Source organism: Topomyia yanbarensis, chromosome 3 (genome assembly GCF_030247195.1).
Source record: "Topomyia yanbarensis strain Yona2022 chromosome 3, ASM3024719v1, whole genome shotgun sequence".
In the NCBI taxonomy this organism is placed as follows: Eukaryota; Metazoa; Arthropoda; class Insecta; order Diptera; family Culicidae; genus Topomyia; species Topomyia yanbarensis.
Genome location: NC_080672.1, coordinates 116422525 through 116442064, shown reverse-complemented (window position 1 = coordinate 116442064; position 19540 = coordinate 116422525).

Sequence of the window (19540 nt, the reverse complement as noted above, 5' to 3'; positions counted from 1 at the left end):
AGGTTTACTTGAAGCTATTATGTAAATATTGAAGGAGCTCTTAGCAAGTAAAAATATTTTTCGTATGAATTTACGCAATGTTTCAAAATATAAATTGTTTGATTTCTTGGAAAGTCCCTGTTTCACAAGATAATATAAAATGAAACAACTTCTTGAATTTAACTGTGGTACATGGATTTGCATAGATTTTCGACAAAACTGATTCATATGACATCGGCAGGTCAAAATCAAGCACCGGATATCCGACTCATTTGTGACGTTATTTGTGATGCATTGAAGCAGGGCAATGCATTCAAAATCGTGCTCGAAGATATGATATGAATAACTGATCATCTATCATCTCGAGATGATCTCACATACTTTTTGGGATCGCTTAGATATCAGCACCATTGACAACGATCGTAGAGCAGTGGAAGAGGTGTCCGCTCCTATGAAATGGTAGACAGTGAGAATTACCAAATTTAGATGGTGTTGGTTCGGAGGTGGCAATGGATGAGGTACAGTACGAAACTGATGATGAGTTAATATTTATATCTAAAAAGCAGTACCATCTTCACGCATGGACACACTGGGCCTGGGCCAGGGGCCACGGGACTTCGGTGCCCGTGATGAGGATAGGTGCATAAAATCATACTAGCTGTCTGCACTGCTGCCGCTATGAAAACTCCAAAATAAAAGTACAACAACGAAAAGAAACTAACTTGTCTCCTTTTGCATCAATAATCAAGCTACAATATGTTTATAATCATGAAGAAAGATGGTTAAAGTGACAGTAACATAGTGCATGTGAAACTCCAAAGCATATGCAAATACTCAATACAATAAGAACAATATAATTTATTGATCATTTAATGAACTAAAAGTAAACCAATGGATATGATAATAAAACATTTGTTCTTCGTGCTAATATGACTGCCGAAACTTGGTAACTGGTTTTGCATTCTTCCTGCGAATTGTTAATTCTCAACCCTCAAACGTAATTCAAAAGTCATTATTTACTCAGACAAGATCATGCGTATTCCCCACGCGCAATCAATTCCCAGTGGATTAGTTTCCTAGTTGATCAAATAAACACTACACAAACAAAGAAATTAGTTTGCTCAGTCTAAAGAAATGTCAGCTCTAGGGGGTGGGCGTAGCGTATTGGTAAATCGATTGCCTTGTACGCAGCGCACTTGGGATCGAGTCCCGACCCCGCACATAGGGTTAGAAATTTTTCATAAGAGATTTTTCTAACCCGAAGAGGTGAATGACCTTAAGGTTAAAACCTCTATAATCGAAATAAAAAAAAATGTCAGCTCGATTGATATCAACCGACGGATACGCGTTCCCTTAATTTTGACATTAAAAATGTCTTACTCCACTATCTGGAGCTAGGTGTCATTCTAAAATCTAAACTATCTCCCATGTAACGAAACTATGTAAGGTTTGCACGCTTATAACTCCGATATTACTAGATGGATTTTAATCATTCATACACCAACCGATTCAGAAACACCTAACTTAAATATTGGTAATAATTTAATATCTCCCCAATAAAAGTAGACTTTTGGAAATTGGTAAAATTAAAAAGTTCACGAAAAACGGGAAAATTACCATTCGTGAGGCAGATTTCTCAGACACAGCCGTCAAGAGAGGGCAGCTTAGTTGCTCAATGAAACACGAAAAGTCATAAATAGAAGCAACGCATGTCCGTTTAAATCAGTTGTTGCTCTTATCCCATACGAGCAACATCGTCTCCGGGCGATGCAATAAGCGCTATCGATTTTCGGTAACGTTGGAATTTGCACACACTCGCACCTAAGTGACTAAACCATATACTGTTAGTTTATAAATAAAGGTGACGCGTACCCGTTTGAATCAGTTTTTGTTCTTATGTCGAACGGGTAAGATCATGGCTGCAGCGTCTGGGCACTACAATAAGCGGTAGACGCTATGCATTTTCGGCAGCGGTGGCCGTGTGCGGATTTTTCGGGTACCAGCACGGTGTCACAGAATGATTTGCAAAGTGGGTGGGCGGGGTGGTTTTGATTTAATTCAATACGGTGTGTGCTGCTTAAGAGTGTTGCGTTTGAAAAAAATATATTTATTTTTATGCATGCGTGTGCGTTGTAACTTGTTAATCCATGTTTACGGCGCTTTGTAGCTGCGTAGGGGAAAGAGCCTATTGGTTTTCATGTTTCATATTTCGGTTATATGTTTTTTATCAGTAAGGCATCTGACAACGTGCTTCTGTAGCTATTGCAGCGTAGTATTTTAAATAGGAGAGTACACTCAGGTTTCTTTACGCGGATTTTGAAATTTACGCGGTTTTCATTAACGCGTTTTTTTTAAATTTACGCGGTTTTCATTTACACGGCCTGTATCCCCTGCGTGAAAAATCTGAGTGTAATTGCATCGGAAACAATCACATTCCCAGCAGAACTTTTTGTTTTATAATTTCAAACACTTTTGTTTCGTACTGCACACAACGGAAAATTTTAAAACAGAACTTACCGTCCCAGCAGCTGTTGAAGCGGGTGTTCTTTTGACGTAGGACTTACGTCTTTCTTTACTATACTGGGTGTCATTTCAAAAATTTCAAAACGGATGCGTTACGTACACTTTGAACCTTAATAACTTTTCTCCTACTAAAGGAATTACTAATATTGTTTCATAAATCAAAAGGAAAACGTTCAACGCTTGCTATTGATACCTTGTTTGCTATGTAAAACTTGTTTAAAAAGTTCAAAAACTACTTTTAATGCGAATCAACATTAATGCTAGAACCTATAAATATGGGTGTCACAGTTTTACTTAAAGCCAGACGTGTGTAAGCCACAGAGCAGAACGCACGTACATGTGCTGCTCAACGAGAAGCTGCATTTTGACCACCAACCAAATCATAGCTACTGCCTTATCGCTGCCAACCAAGAACTGTCGTCGCCCTGCGTGAAATTCATCGCTCTCAGAAGTGGACAGAGTTACTAATTCGCAAGCTGCTCTTCCAGTGCCTGGTCTGTGAGATTGCACAGCATTTCAAAACCGATCTACTCTTCCGGAGCTCAGCCGTAATGGCCCTCTAAGAAGCCAGCGAGGCCTGCCTGGTTAGTTTGTTGGAAGATACCAATCTGTGCGCTATTCATACCAAGCGAATAATCATCATGCCGAGCGGGAAACGGCGAAATAATATTCACAACAAACGGTTCTTATTAGGACCACAAAATCGTTCTCAGAAGAATTACAATTGAAATTTCCATTTCGTGCTTTGGAAAATAACTTCCCTCTTATCGGGTTAGTTATTTTCTATAATAATATCCGAAAAATGTACGATAAAACTAATAAACTGATCAATTGGACGGAAGCAAGAAAATACCTACAAAAATTTGAGTCAGAAAAGTGACATTGACGGAAAAATGCTTCGATCGTGTCTAAGTGTTTGGCAGCTGAAGTTGCCGATTTGGTTTCCAACGTCAATTATTTGCGCTGTGCTTTACGGAACAAACAGATTTTTGCGCGATTCGTTGGGGAATAATCAAAACAATTGTGTAGTAGATTCCGTAGATTTTACCGTAAATTTTGATAGAGTTTGTAAAAGCATTAATTAGCCTGCTTTGATTGGTGGTTTTTGCAAATTTTTCAAGAACATTAGTGAATGTGGCAACCCTGCTACTAAGCGAAAGCCACACCAAAAAGAATGATGAAAATATTTCCATTTGTCGCACAAAAGGATGGACTTCCATCTGCACTAAGAAGTTTATAAAAGAAATCGCATTGCGATATACAATGCTCATTCGATGTGAGCTGCGAAAGGGGCATGTTCGTGTATGTACGCAGCAGAAACGAATTCGGGCAAGGTTCGAATCGTTAGAAAGGATTCTCGTCTGGTATCACCAAAAATAGTTATTTGCAAACCGTTCTTTTTAGGATGAAAACATAATGAAGAAAGAATTGAATTAGAAAGTTCCATTTAATAACTTGGATTGAGTTTGCGCCTGTCAATTCTTCTGTACATGTACCAGTGATTCATATAAGCAAATGTTTATCAAATTAATCTATAAACCCGAAGGTTTTTGCAAGTCCTAGAAAATCAGTGAATGTGGCAATCTCATTCGACATGAAATTTCCAGTAAACATTCATTCAAAAAGTGCATTGGCTCAAATTATCCATGAATGTCATATGATATGCCCAAGTTTAGTCCTACGTCAACACCGCGGTTATGTCCCGGACATTACCCACTCCTAGTTTTTAATGTCACCGTGATCGTGTCCTGTACACAACCCTTTAATTTTTTTTTTGAATTAAAATAAGATCGGAAAAAAATAGTTGCATAACGGAGGTGGTTCATTTTCAAAGAACTCTACAACTATTGATTTTCAACTCCTGGAAGCTCGCAAAACAAACAACATGTATCAGCAAAACGTTGAAAAAAATCTATTTTGTATACGTTTCTGCATTCGCATAATGTATTCCGTAGTTAGAAGCATATTGTCAAAATTACTACGCGGGCATCTGACCTTCATAGTCACATAGCGTTGTCTGAGGATCATGTGCCGTGAACAAGAAGAAAAGATAATGGAGTTGGGCCGGTTGACGGAATATTCACAATTTGAACTCCGTTATTTACACCAAAAAAGAATGCATGGTCTGTTTTAATTTGTTTCATAAACGAAACGCTCTGCTTCTATTAATTTGTTATAAATTGCAAGTAGAACAATTTCTATTTTAAACCTGCTTTCGTTAACACTGGACTGCATGGGCGAATGACCAGTAAGTTAAAACCCAAATAATTAAATAAAAAAATTGGACTAGTTATCATTAAAAGGTGTCAAACTTCATCTACAGATGGGCGAAGATTGCAACTTGAGAAGTCAATTATTGAAGTATAACACATTTTGATCACACAATGCAAACAAAATTTTTCTTCTTTTGAAACATGCAGGATATAACGCGTGATTGGATGGTAAGTCAACGCAAGGATGTGTAAGTTGAGGATCAAAGGCTGTTTCTTCAATTACAGCATCATCAACGTACACTGCCCGCACGATGGGAGACCCGAGGACGAGAAGGAAGCGTTCTATGCGAAGCTGGAGGAGGTGTACGACGGCTGTTCGCAACGGGAAAATCGTCATCGGTGATATGAAGGCTCAGGTAGGACGGGAGGCAATGTTTAGACCGGTAATCGGGCCAAACAGCTTGCACACCGTATCGAATGACAACGGCCAACGTTGCGTGAACTTCGCAGCCTCTCGTGGCATGATAGTCCGAAGTACCTTCTTCCCTCGCAAAGATATCCACAAAACCACCTGGAGATCACCTGACCAACGCACTGAAAACCAAATCGATCACGTGCCAATCGATGGGCGATTCTTCTCTGATATCACCAACGTTCGTACCTACCGCAGTGCGAATATAGATTCGGACCATTACCTAGTTGCAGTATGCGCTCAAAACTCTCGACGGTGTACAACACTCGTCGTAGTCGGACGCCAAGGCCCAACATCGCGCAACTTCGGGACGCCGGGGTTGCCCAACACTACGCACAGCGGCTGGAAGCAGCACTACCCACGGAAGAACAACTGGACGCAGCTACTCTTTAAGATGGCTGGAGGGAGATTCGTTCCGCCATAGGAAATACTGCTATAGTGGCACTAGGTACAGTGATTCCGAATCGAGGAAACGACTGGTTCGACGACGAATGTAAGCAGTTAATAGAGGAGAAGAATGCAGCACGGGCGAGGATGCTAGAGCACGGAACGAGACAGAATGTGGAGCGATATAAACAAGCACGGAACCGGCAATCCTCGGTCCTCCGGAGAATGTAGCGCCAACAGGAGGAATGAGATTGCGAGGCGATGGAACAACTGTACCGCGTAAACGATATACAGAAGTTCTACGAGAAACTGAACAGTTCGCGCAAAGGCTACGTTCCGCAATTTGATATGTGCAGGGACTTAGACGGCAACCTTCTTACGAACGAGTGTGAGGTAATTGAGAGGTGGAAGTACTATGACGAGCAACTCAACGGTGAAGCAGCAGAGGATGAAGGCGGAACGGCAACGGATCTTGGAGCAAGCAGGAGATCGGTCGGCTGAAAACAACAAAGCTGACGGTGTACTACCCAGCAAGCTACTAAAATACGGTGGTGACACACTGGCAAGACCGCTGCACTGGGTAATCGCCAAAATTTGAGAGGAGGAGATTTTTCCGGAGGAGTGGATGGAGACACCCAATCTACAAAAAGGGTGACAAGTTGGATTGCTGCAACTACCGCGCGATCACACTACTTAGCGCCGCCTACGATCCTCTCCCAAATTCTTTGCCGCCGATTGTCACCATTTTCTAGGGAGTTCGAGGGGCACTATCAAGTGGGATTTATGGGTTCCCGCGTCACCACGGACCAAATATTCGCGATTCGGCAGGTTTTGCAGAAGTGCCGCGAATACAACGTGCCCACACATCATTTGTTCATGGATTTCAAATCGGCGTGTGAAACAATCGATCGAGATCAGCTATGGCAGATAATGCACGAGTTCGGTTTTCCGGATAAGTTAACACGATGAGCCACAGCGACGATGGATCGGGTGATGTGCGTTGTTCGAGTATCAGGGACACTCTCGAGTCCCTTTGAATCTCGAAGAGGGATACGGCAAGGTGATGGTCTATCGTGCCTGCTGTTCAACGTTGCGTTAGAAGGTGTAATAAGGAGAGTGGGGATAGACACGAGTGGCACGATCTTCAGGAAGTCCGTCCAGCTTCTTGGCTTCGTCGACGACATTGACATAATTGCACGGAACTTTGAGGCGATGTCGGAAACGTGCATCAGACTGAAAGCTGAAGCCAGCAGGATTGGACTTGTCATCAACGTTTCAAAGACAAAATACATGAGAGAAAGATGTTCTTGAGACGATAATGTGAACCTCCCATCCCGAGTTCAGATTGACGGTGACGAAATCGAGATGGTCGACAAATTCGTGTATTTGGGCTCACTGATAACCGCCGACAATGATACCAGCAGAGATATTCAGAGACGGATCTTGGCGGGAAATCGTGCCTACTTTGGACTCCGGAGGACGCTTCGGTCGAACAACATTCGCCACCGCACGAAGTTGACGCTGATTAAACCGGTGGTCCTCTATGTCCACGAGACCTGGACTATGCTCGTGGAGGACCAACGCGCCCTTGGAGTTTTCGAACGAAAGGTGTTGCGTACCATATATGGTGGCGTGCAAATGAAGACGGAACGTGGCGCAGGCGAATGAACCATGAGTTTCATCAGCTGCTGGAAGAACCATCCATCACGCATACCACAATAATAGAACGTTTGTGGTGGGCTGGACACGTCGTAAGAATGTCGGACGACGACCCGGTGAATATGGTTCTTGAGGGCGACCCTACAGGAACAAGAAGACGGGCGCACAGCGAGCACGGTGGATTGACCAAATAGAGGACGACCTGCAGACCCTTCGAAGACTGCGAGGCTGGTGACATGCAGCAATGAACCGAGTGGAGTGGAGACGGCTTCTGCATACAGCAAGAGACAACAAGGCTCTAACCTGAACGGTAAGGTAAGTAAGGATATAACACTCTCAAAATAAACCTCAACAATACTGCTCAATAAATTGTTTTGCTTCGGTCTGAGTTAACAGAAAACGGAAGTGCATGTGTCAATGATTCTTTTAACTACTCCATTTGATTATGCATTGTCTAACGTCCAATGATGACTCTCTGTGAAAAACACGATACAATACCGAAACTTATCTATTCAACAAAATGTTTTATCAGGAACGGGCATAGCTTAGTTGGTAAATCGATTGCCATGTATGCAGCTCACCTGGGTTCGATTCCCAACCTCGCACATAGGGTTAGAGATTTTTCCAAAAGAGATTTCTCTAATCCGGAAAAGGCGAATGACGCTAAGGTTAAAACCTTTTAAAAAAATGTTTATCCTATGAGCACGTCCGCTATGAATCTGTTAACGACTATTCGGTTAACTTTTGAACTGTTTTACTCATCCTTTCTCAATCCATCTTTTGTTGGACATTGCGAACGATCCTGTACGTTCTAATAAAAGTCTAGGTTCCACCAAGCTGGGCTTCCCAAAATAAAGTGGTGAATATTTTTTGTGAGGTGCTGAGCCCATTCTCGCCATGTCCTTGCTGCTACCTTATCTAGGTATACCAGACCCTGAGCTAAAGCAGCGCTCGTACTGCAATGTTTAGTGTAGTGAAACCTGGATCACTTGATTCGATGTTTCACTTCGCTGTTGGAGTAGCATTATACTTTTGTCACACCATGTTTGTTATTACATAGTGTTGTAGAAACAAGCGAAATAAATGGTATTCAATAATTTATTGGTTGAGTAATTATATAATTCAATAATTTATTGGTTGAATAATCATAAAATTTTTATTCAATAGTAGTAATTATATAATTTTCGAAAAAATGTCGAGAATAGGCAAACCTCCCTATATTTGCAGCTTATCGTTACTGGTTTACTTGCTTCTCGTGCAAATCTTAAGTAAATGAGTGCCGTCCAGAGCCCCATCGTTCGTCTAGCTTCATATGTACTTACACCGACCGGCTCTGTTATGAAGATAGACGTTGTTTATATTATTGTTTCCATTTTTCCGCTGCTACCATGTTCCGTTTTATATAGATGAGTCATACTTTTTGGTTACCGTGAGAGGGAGGAGAGCGATTGAAAGCTTCCAAGTATACTGCTGTTCGGAATGGGATGCTTATCTCGAATAGTCCATTCAAAGGACCATGTGTCTACCTCGAATGGCAATGACTGAGACAATATCGTCTCGGGATATTTTCTAAAGTTTTAAGACTATAGATTTTTTGTCATATTTTTTAATTCTACTACATATCTACTACGTATCTGTAGTAGAGTCTACAGATACGTGTCTTTCTCACACAGCTTGTGTGTATTATCAGTGTCATATTTCAGACTAATGCTGTGGGACCCTGTACTATTTACACCTTTTACTTGGTGTTTGTTTTTTTGGAAGTAGATAGAATGTTGCTTACAACTTTCTAAACTTTCTGTTACATCTTGTTTCCATGAGTTGGGAAGTCGCTGAATTTTGACATATTTTGTAGTTAGTTTGGGTTTTCAGTCTTTCAGAAAAAAGCGTGTTCCTTTATTTCTGATTTGAAATGGTGATGATAGTTTGTTCCCTGGAGGCTTGGGATATTTCTGCTGTATGTTCATATGAGTTTCCAAAGACCTCTTAGTCTATCCGTGCAGGCCCGTAGCCAGGATTTTGTTTCGGGAGGGGCTTAAAAAAATTTGCATAAAGCTTTTAATTCTGACAATTTGATATAGTCACTAGAAACTAAATTAAATTTTGAAAAGTTCATAATGAAATCAATTCCAAATCAAAGACAATCCTAAAAATATGTTCATTGTCACAAGAAAGGTTATAGTACTTACTCTCGTTACAACAAAGTATACTCTAGAGTTCACAGTATTTATGCGCTAACCGAATATGACAATGCTTGACGGTGCTGGAAAACACTAGGTGTTCCAAGCTACACCTTTAAAAGGCGTAGAAGATGCTAAACCGAAATGAGTAGAAAAATATCCATAAAATGTTCGAACGAAGAGAATGTCGAAATTCGTACAAAATCTTCTGATTTAGCAAGCGATTTGTAGATGCGCAGAGACGGTTCAACTTCTATTTTCTTTGTCTGGTGTTCTGCGAGTATTACCAGTTCCAAGGCATCATGCTAACACAATTTTTTGATATATTCTATTTAAATGAAACTATTTTCAAGACTAGCCTTGGTCGGGTAGATTAGAACCCCAGTTAGGAAGGATTTTTGGTAATCAATAGGATCAAAATATAAATTTAAATGATTAAATCAACTGAAGGAAACTGCCCACAATTTAATTGATTAAAGAAAATTGTCTACAAATCGAATGAAAACACTGATTACTAATATCTTCTAATTTTCCTTCAAATCGCCAGTCGCCGTGCATGTGTCGTTCACCGTGCAGTTTCAAAATCACGAAATTTAAAGAACTAGCTCCCTAAATCCATCGGAGAGATCCCAAATCCTTTCGTTTCATCGTTTTATTGAAACATTCCAACTAAAGTTGAATCAAAATTTTAAATACACCGTAAGTTGATCATATAACGTGCACTGGTGCCAAACAAATGTCCTCAACTACTTATTCTCGTTTTGTTGGTAATAGTTTTATATTATTTCTAAATTGTGACGTATTTAGATAGGTATTTTTACGGTGACTATGAGGGCGGTTTTCATTTTGATTAAAAAAAACAGGATTTGAAGTCACGTCAAATCCACCTAAACGCACGGTAACTGGGGACTTGACGGTACGTGAAATTTGTTAAATGTATTACCAAAAGAACTAGAAGGTCTACCTTCTGATGTCGCAAAAAGCAGAAGCAAAAAAAATTGCTACGCTATAGCAGGCTACAGGCACCAGTGAATCAAGCTAGCTATTGTTCTATATCAGTGCACATACAAATTGTATCGTTGCCCCCGGCTGCGGAGTAAAATGAGTTTGCCAAATGAAGCAAAAGTGCCTGTGCTACGGGATAACACGAACAGTTAAGGAAGTGGAACAATTAGTTAAAGTGAAAATGGAGCTTAATCTCGCTGAAGTTACCTACATTCAGCTACATCACGTAAAAACTGTGTTTTGATCACGTTTAGAAGCTTAGCACAGGCCGAAAACTTTATTGCAAAGAACAACATGCAACACGAGGTCGAATTTAATAACACCAGAATCAAGATCCCCGTGCATATGGAAAACGACATGGTGGACGTGCGTATCCATGATTTGGCCCCGCGCATGAAGGAGGATTTCATCAAACAAATCATGTCGCAATATGGAGAAGTAGAATCTATTACGAATGACACCTGGAGAAATTTTTTCTCCGGCATTCCCAATGGCGTTCGTATTGTGAGAATGCGAGTGACTAAACCAATACCTTCTTACATGACTATCGAATGCAAATCACTGAAGGATGGCGTGACCTATAAGCAAACAACGCTAATTACATATCCCGGGCAGACCCCAACATGCCAATTCTGTAACTATACAGCCTACTACGGAAAAACATGCGCCGAAGCAACTAGTCAAAACTCATCTACTACAGCCAACTCTAACACGCAGCCACCGATACCTTCAGATAAACCTAAAACAACGATCCAATTACCCAATAATGCAGGTACAACGACCACGACAACCGCTCCCAAACCAGCAACTAGCATCGCCAATAAAGAAGCAAATACCGATGAAGACGGATATACAACAGCGACCCATAAGAACGAGAAACAAATAAGAACCTCTGATCGTGAACAGGAAGAAAGCAGTACCGATGACGACATGGACGGGAACGATAACGTGAGAGAAGGCAGACTGAATGACCACCAAGCGGCCTCACCGCCAAGGAAAAAGATCTCAACACGCAGCAGCAAACTGCGTCAACAAGATCTGGCAGACCGACATTCTTAGAATTTTTTTTATTTTTACTTATTGTAAAAAAAATTAAAAGACCCACGGATCAGTTGTGCTAACGCATTGAGCCGTTTCAAATAAAATTTTAGATTGAAAAAAAAAAAGAAATATTATAAATATGAACAAGCTCAATAATTTCAGCATCTCTTTATTCCGACATATGGACGGGTATACATCGCACTTACTTCACCTCTGTCGAAGAGTAACGTAGATGTAAGGCCAACTTTCTTTGATGATTTCTGTTGTTCTGTAGTTGAGTGCCCAGAAAATATAGAACAGCTGCTCTTGGGTCGATTTCAATTTATTTATTATTTTTTCTCTCTTTTTCTTCGTGATCTCTGCTCATCTCTCTCATTTTATTCCATAACGAACACAAATAAAACGAAAACATGAAATCGAAACATTAATCCCAATTTATTGACTGTAGACTCAACTAGTTACAACATTTTAGTCGCTCTCCGTGATAGGCTACTGATGTTTGTTCACTGTATCGTCACGTCGTTTTTAGACTTACATGGACATTAATTGGAAACCATCGAAAGAGACAGAAATGCTGCTGCTTACAACATTAAGTTTATTATGATTGATTGACTAATATGTGGTTTAGCATCTATTGACATCCGTTGAAAAGTAAGGATAAAATCACAACAGATAGTCCTACCGCTACTATGTACGTTTCTGTATGTGAACAACATTAGTAATATACGACGGTATACAATTCTTGGGTTGATGAACACCTCAGAAAAACCGCTGTTTTACCACTTTTTGGCTTGTTTATTTTTTGGCATTTTTCTTGCTTATTGTTCGATTGTTTAAAATATCACTACTTTGCGGACTAATAATGTTTAAATACGGACCGCATTCTCCGCATAAAATGAAATTGAGTGTCAACAGAAATACTATTGCATTAAAATGACGCGAAAACAAAAACTGTCTTCTCGACTATATTGTCATCAACTAACGGAAATGTTTTTGTCTAGCACGCTTGAGTGAGATGCCTGATGTTTCTACTAAGCGTACAGTGCACTAACCTATTACAGAAATTCAATCTGCTTATGCTTTAACTAACTTTATTCTGGCTAATATATAACATAATATCTGAGTTTTGTTAGACACAACCACTAGCGATAAAGTTCTCATTTTGGGACAGTTTTTGAGCTCACTTTTCTATAAAACTTCTGCAATTTTATTATATATTTCGTTTATTTTATTCGGTTCAATGCATTAGCTAAATGAAGCCTTGTGTCTTCAATATATTTCCATGATGTGAACAATGAAAGTGATAAAACGTAAATGGTTGTCCTACAGATCTCGTGCGAACAACTAGCGATTGCATGTGGAGAACTATTTACTAGGCTGAGAAATATTTTTCCTAACCAACAGTGTCGCGGTGGTGTTCATTTCTATCTCGTACACTTCCTTATCATCATAGTGGTTACTGCCATGTCCATGTTCGCGAATTTCTGACGGGTCACGAGTGTCGACTTCCTCAATGATGGTGCCGACCGTTGATTTTGAGATACTAGACGTTTTTGTCGTCAATATTATCCGAACAGCATCCAAAATTTGGCAAATGTTTGTTTTTCAGGAAATGGTTTTGGAGACTATCGCATTCAGTTTTTACGTGCAGGGTCAGGTTGGAGGAAATATGTCTGTTCACCTAGATTTTCACCACAAAAACACCATTTAATATACTTCCTAGATGTGTCCTTTATAATGAATACCATTTTTTCCAAATGTGACAGGAATCTTTTAATAGCCACGGTGCAAGTAAGTGGTATCAGATCTTGTAGCCGAGCATTGATTTTCTCATCGTCCATATATATGAGGATCAACCACATGTTACAAGTTGTTATGCAAAATGACTGGTTTCGCCTGGGCTAATTTGTTAAATGGCATCAGCACTGAACGCCTGACATGGTTAAACTCGTTAAAGGCGATGTTCGTAAGCATAACCTCCATAATCACCTTCAGCAAATATTTCACATCATTAATGTTGCTCCAGACAAATACGGAGGCTATTGACTTCAGGTCTTTTCGCATAAGATCGATCGTATGCGAAAAGACCTGAAGTAAATAGCCTCCGTATTTGGCTGGAGCACTACTTCTTGCTTCTGCGACTCAATCATTCGACAGATCCCCACAGCAAGAATTAAAGTAGCAGTTTCGTTTGTCTTCCGACGAGTCACACAATATGAAGGGAACTGTTTTATCACACTCAGCATACTGAGTAGATATCCTGACCGCTGTCTTCGGTGGTTCGAAATAGCAATCTTCCTCACAATTCTCGCATTAATTTGTTGAAACCAAACAAGATTCAATTTTTTTAAGAGTCACCGAAAAACATGTTGTTTCTTAAATTTATTTTTGAAAATTTTCGGGGGGGGCTTTAGCCCCCTAGCCCCCCCTCTGGCTACGTGCCTGTATCCGTGCCCTGAAACTTTTTCATAGGCAGAATAAGTGTTAACATTTAGTTCCCAAGAAATTTAACTGCAATACTGTGCTTACCGATGCAGAGATTGTTGGATGCATTGAATAAAAGAACAGTTCTTTCACTTGATAGCTATTTCAATAAATATTCCAATTGTAGGGAAACAGAACAAATTAATTAATGGGCATTTTTACTCCCAAAATATTATTATCAAGGTATTGCAAATACTTACCAATATATCATTTTGAGAATAGGAACAATCTGCAAGCTAAAAATTGTTGTAATTTTTGACTACGGTTCTGATATGTAAGCTTAGCTAAGAAGAATAATTATAAATTACCAGTTTAAAACTGGTTCTCCAATTTATTATTATTGTGCTTAGTATCCTCTAGATACACGATAAAAACTGTTTCCAAATTCGAGAAAAAAGTGCTATGAATTATGGGATAATCACGTTTTATGTTACGGACATTGGAGTGTAAACGATAATCATGTGTTTTCGCTAAGTGTTTGTGTCCGTTCACTAGTTCAAAACTAAATGAACATTATTCATAAACCAAATATTAACTCGCGTTTTTATCTTTTATTTTATTTTACTGGAATATTGTTTATGGCCCGACTAGACGATTTGAACCTAATTTTGATTTATTATATCTTGATTATGATTTAGTTTTCATGATTGTAAATTAGATAATAAAATCAAGTCTATTTTCTCTTCAGAAACTCGGAATATTATTTATAGATACAGTCATGCCGCGTGAACTGGTTCGTGATTCCTAGCATGTTAGTCATGACTAAGCTGACCAACTCTGTCGAAAAAATCCGTACACCATGCGAACAATCTACCTGAGTGTGGTGAACGGTTACGCTTCGTTGCTGCAAGGTGTCCGGATTTTTTCGTCAGAGTTGGTCAGCTTAGTCATGACCCACCATTTGTGCCCGCAAAATAGTTCACAAAATCCTTAAAATATGCATGGATTCGTGGAAAGGTTCGTGATTGCTAGTGTATCAGTCACGTCTCACCATTCGTGTTCGTGAAATAGTTCCCAAAATCATAAAATAATATTCATGGGCTCGGGAACCGGTAAAGAATCCTAGAATAATGTAGCATGGTATGTTATTCACAATCTATCTTGTGTGCTTGTGAAATTTAGAAGATATTACTAATCGTTTTCACTTTCATGAAACTTGGTAAAAAACCAGGCTATACATCTATCATGGACAGATTTCTACTTGCTAGTACTTGGGAATGAGCGTATATTTGTTCACACAACGTTAATCAAATTATAAGTGCAATACCGTTCACTAAATCACCATTTTTTGTGTTTTTGAAATCTTGGGCGTAGTTGTGCGTTGATAATCGCAATTGCATGTTCACCTTTTTGTATCATGGCGAGGGCTCGAGCATTTGTATACTAACATGTTCAAATGCGTGGGCATATCGCGTGTGTTAATGAGTATGTAACTTCGCGTGTATAAATTCGTTTTTATTACTTCGTATATTTCCGTGTGTTTTTAAATGATCGCGCGGAACATGAATCGTCTACTTAATTTTTGGTGTACGGTTCAGATTCTAGAAAAGAGTTAAGTACCCCATATCACTAGAGCTCACATTCATGACGCCATGAAACGTGTTTCATAGTGTATATCAGCGTCACTTTTTCTTTTTTCTTTTTTTTAGATCGATGGCCTGTACCTAGGCTGCTAGGACCGAAGTAAGGTCTTCCAGACGTTACCGAATCTTGATCGCGTGAACACGGGCGTTAAAAGGTTTGCAGTTGCGACCGCGTTTATAAATGTATGAGCGCTGTTCACTTAATTACCGGGGCATTACATGTGTGCGGGGATGATCTCGAAGGGCGTTATCGTTGTATGTTACCGTGTTTGATTGCATGGGCCGCGTATGCTAGCGTATAGGTAACTTCGTGTGTATAAATGCGATTGTATAAGTGTGTTGCCATTTGCATATTCGCGTGGATTTAAGAATGTCCACGCGGACCCTCTGTTGTTCGATTTTGAGAGATCCCTGCACTGGCGCCCTGAAATATGTTGTTTGATATATATGAGCGTCTTTTTCTGAGTATGGTCAAACTAAAGGCATGGAGCTTTTAGAACCGAGTGTAGTGGCATCCGGGTGTGACCGATACATGCACTCGAGACCACGTTTATAAATTCATAAGTACAAACACTTTGACTTTGAGGCGTTTTTATGATTGCGAGATTGTGTGTATAGCGTGTGTGGGTGATCGAAATTACATGTTCGTATTTGTGACCAGCTTTGTATTATCGCGACGGTCACGAGCGTTTGTACGTTTGGAATAAGAGTGATTGTGAATATGAAATATTGAATCTGCAATTTAGTGTGTTAGTGAGTGTTAGTATGAGTCTAATTTATTATATAGCTATAATAAAAAAGGAAAAATAACATGTCGAACAAAAATGCAAAGAGATTAAGTAGGAGCGTATAAATTGACCGAGATTATTTTTGGTAAACATGAGTAGTGAAAATTATTTGGCCGAAAATTCATTTTTTTCAACAAAGTTCGTAACAACCATTTCATTAGTTTATATTCACCCAAATGCTTGTTATAATCACAATACATATTGGAAAGGCTCCTTTTGTGATATTTAAATGAAGAGCACCAACAGATAAATAATTTAATTAATATCAAATGGATTTATTATTTCGATTGAGTTAAAGTTAAGAATAATTGTTCTCTTGCCTGAAAATTGATATCAATCATACTAATATTAGTGCATGGTAATGTATCATTTAAATGCGGTTATTATTTTCATTAATTCACAATATACTATTTGGAAAGAATTTGTTTATAACTGAATAGTTCTTCGGGATTAATAATTTTTTTTAGGTGACGTAATGTGTGAAGTAAAGAAATGGAACAAAAAAACGTTTGAAACAGTTACATGAAGTATTTGTGTACCATAAAGAGTTACGATCAAAATTTTGTCGCATTATATTGGATGCTTTTCTTTTAAGTGTGCATTTAGAAAAATTGGGCTCCTCTCATTTTGTACACCTGTAACCAACGTAATTAAACTGTTTCAGGAATGTTTGTTCAGAGCCAAAAGGTCTGAATTGGGCGACTAACGGTTTCAAGCGGAATACCAACCGCTCCCTCCTAGATGTCAAGAACGAACTGGAAATGTCGTGGAGCTCTGTATAAAATACCTGATTTGGTAGGCTTTTTTTTTTTTTTAATTGCCCACCACACTCCCCCACACCAAAGAACTCATACAAGATCCCCCTGGTAGTGGATGCAACTTGTCTCAGCCCATGAACAATGGCAACAAAAACAAACAAAACAAATAAAACAAACTGAGCTGAGACAGACATTTATTGATGTGCAATTAGTTTAAGATAATTAACTAAGGTGGAATCCCAGTGGAAATAGATTTCCTGTTAAGGGATCCACATTATAAATTAAATTAAAGTTAAATACTGCTGACGGATGTTTACATTAAATTACAAAACAATATCATTAATTAAATATTTCGTTAAGCCTATGTTTAAAGTACAGTTTCAATCTAGCCTTGAAGATGGTACGATTGTCGATTCTCTGCATGTCAAGTGGAAGTGCATTAAATTTGGTAGGGCCAATAAAAAGAATGCGCTTTTGGCCAAGGTTTGTGGCTGCTCGAATGCGTTGCAAGTTACTATTTCGACGTGTTGAACGAGAATGTGTTAAAGTTGTAAAATGTATATTATGCTGCGCGATGGAGTTATGTAGATTGTCGTGTATGAATAATAATGTTTGTACGTCACATAAGTGGGCTATGGGTAAAATATTGTGGGCACTTTCAGAGTATAACAACAAAGTCGAATATAAAAGTGGTTTATTAAATATAATTTTCAGGGATCTGTTTTATAGTGTTTGTAGTTTTTTAAGGTGAGAGCTCGCTGCTCGCCCCCATACCGATACTAAGTAGCTAAGTTGTGAATGAATGTATTCAAAGTAGTAGTTCAATAGAGCTCGCTGGGGAACAAACGCTTTAACTCTCCACAAAATACCACAGGAGGATGCCACACGCTTTTCGATAAATTTTATATGGTGTGTCCAGGATAACGTAGGATTTAAGTGTATACCCAAATATTTGAAACAGTCCCCTTTTTTAATTGTACAATCTCTAAGTTTGGGATGATGATGTGTTGGTAAAGTTTTCCGTATGGATCGGAAGATCATGTACTTAGTTTTGGAAAGGTTTAGTGATAATAAATTTGCTTTGAAATATTGGTCGAGAACACTTAGATCGTTATCGATCGAGTTAATAATAGTATTGACATCATTGTTGGGATAAAACAGAGCTGTGTCATCAGCAAACAGTTTAGGAGTTCCAGTAAGCCTCAAGTTACCTAGGTCATTAATATACAACAGAAATAACAAAGGTCCTATATTACTACCTTGAGGGACACCGATTCCAATGGGAGCAAGGCTACTACGTTCACCATCCACAGATACAAATTGCTTTCTATTCGTCAGGTAACTATGAATAACAGAATGAGCAATGCCCCTGATACCGTAACATTCAAGCTTTCTGAACCTGTGGCTTAAAAGGTGGCATTTTCAATCTAACCGGGACCGTCAATCAGTAATGTCATTATTAATATGCCCATCAAATGAATATTATCAATGAAACGCATCAAATAAGAAACTTTGTTTCTAATAACTGTTCTAAATTCTCTAAATAAACATTGCTTAACCTCAAAAGTGTATTAAAACAAATGTTTCATAAAATGAAACTCAAGAGAACAACTCATGTTTAAAAGACAAAAGAAGGAATTAACCCACATGTTTAAGTAAAACGGGTAGATGAAAAGATCGCCAGTTTGCGTGCAAGAGTTGTTTGGCACACAGAAGGAATCAATTCTTATGTTCGAGTAAACCGGATATACGAATGGATAACAGGTTTGCTTGCGAGGGGCCGCCGCCTGTGTGGTTCATCCTCAGCTGTTTTGACTTTAGGTAATGCGCAAAGTTTTGGCTTCATCACATAACCTTACTTACTAATATTTTAAAATCCACCAACTAGCGCAACGCATAACACTGTTTATTCTTTTACACCCTAGGAAGAGGGATCGCCGCTTCTTATGGTTTTTGCCAAATGGCTCTCAAAAACACACCTGCGCTAAGTTCTGAAATTTGTACTCCATGCATGTTTATATTACTAAAAGAAATGTAAAAATTCTGGTATTGTCTAATGCTTAACTCTTAATGCAGTGCAGTCTTCATGTGGAGCAAGATGACTAACATTCTGAATAAGATTAGGGGAGACTGAGGAGACTTGATCCCCTTTTTTATTTTTCAGTCCAACTCCGTGGAATGATAAAACAACTATGTATTTTTTTGTAGTTTTATATTGTTTCTAGGGATGACTAATAATCATAAAAAAATTACATGGAAATATTATACTGGACATGAGTTATGAGCCTTTCTGGAAAACAACAAAAAAATGGAAAATTCTTAGATTAGTGGAGACTCGATCCCTAATTTGGGGACACTTGATTCCTTTATGAAAACGTGTTTAAAAGAGCATGTAGGGTAATAAGCCTATTTTTCTACTATCATCCTACCCATCTGAAGCCTTTGGTTAGAGCAGCGTCTGCCATCTT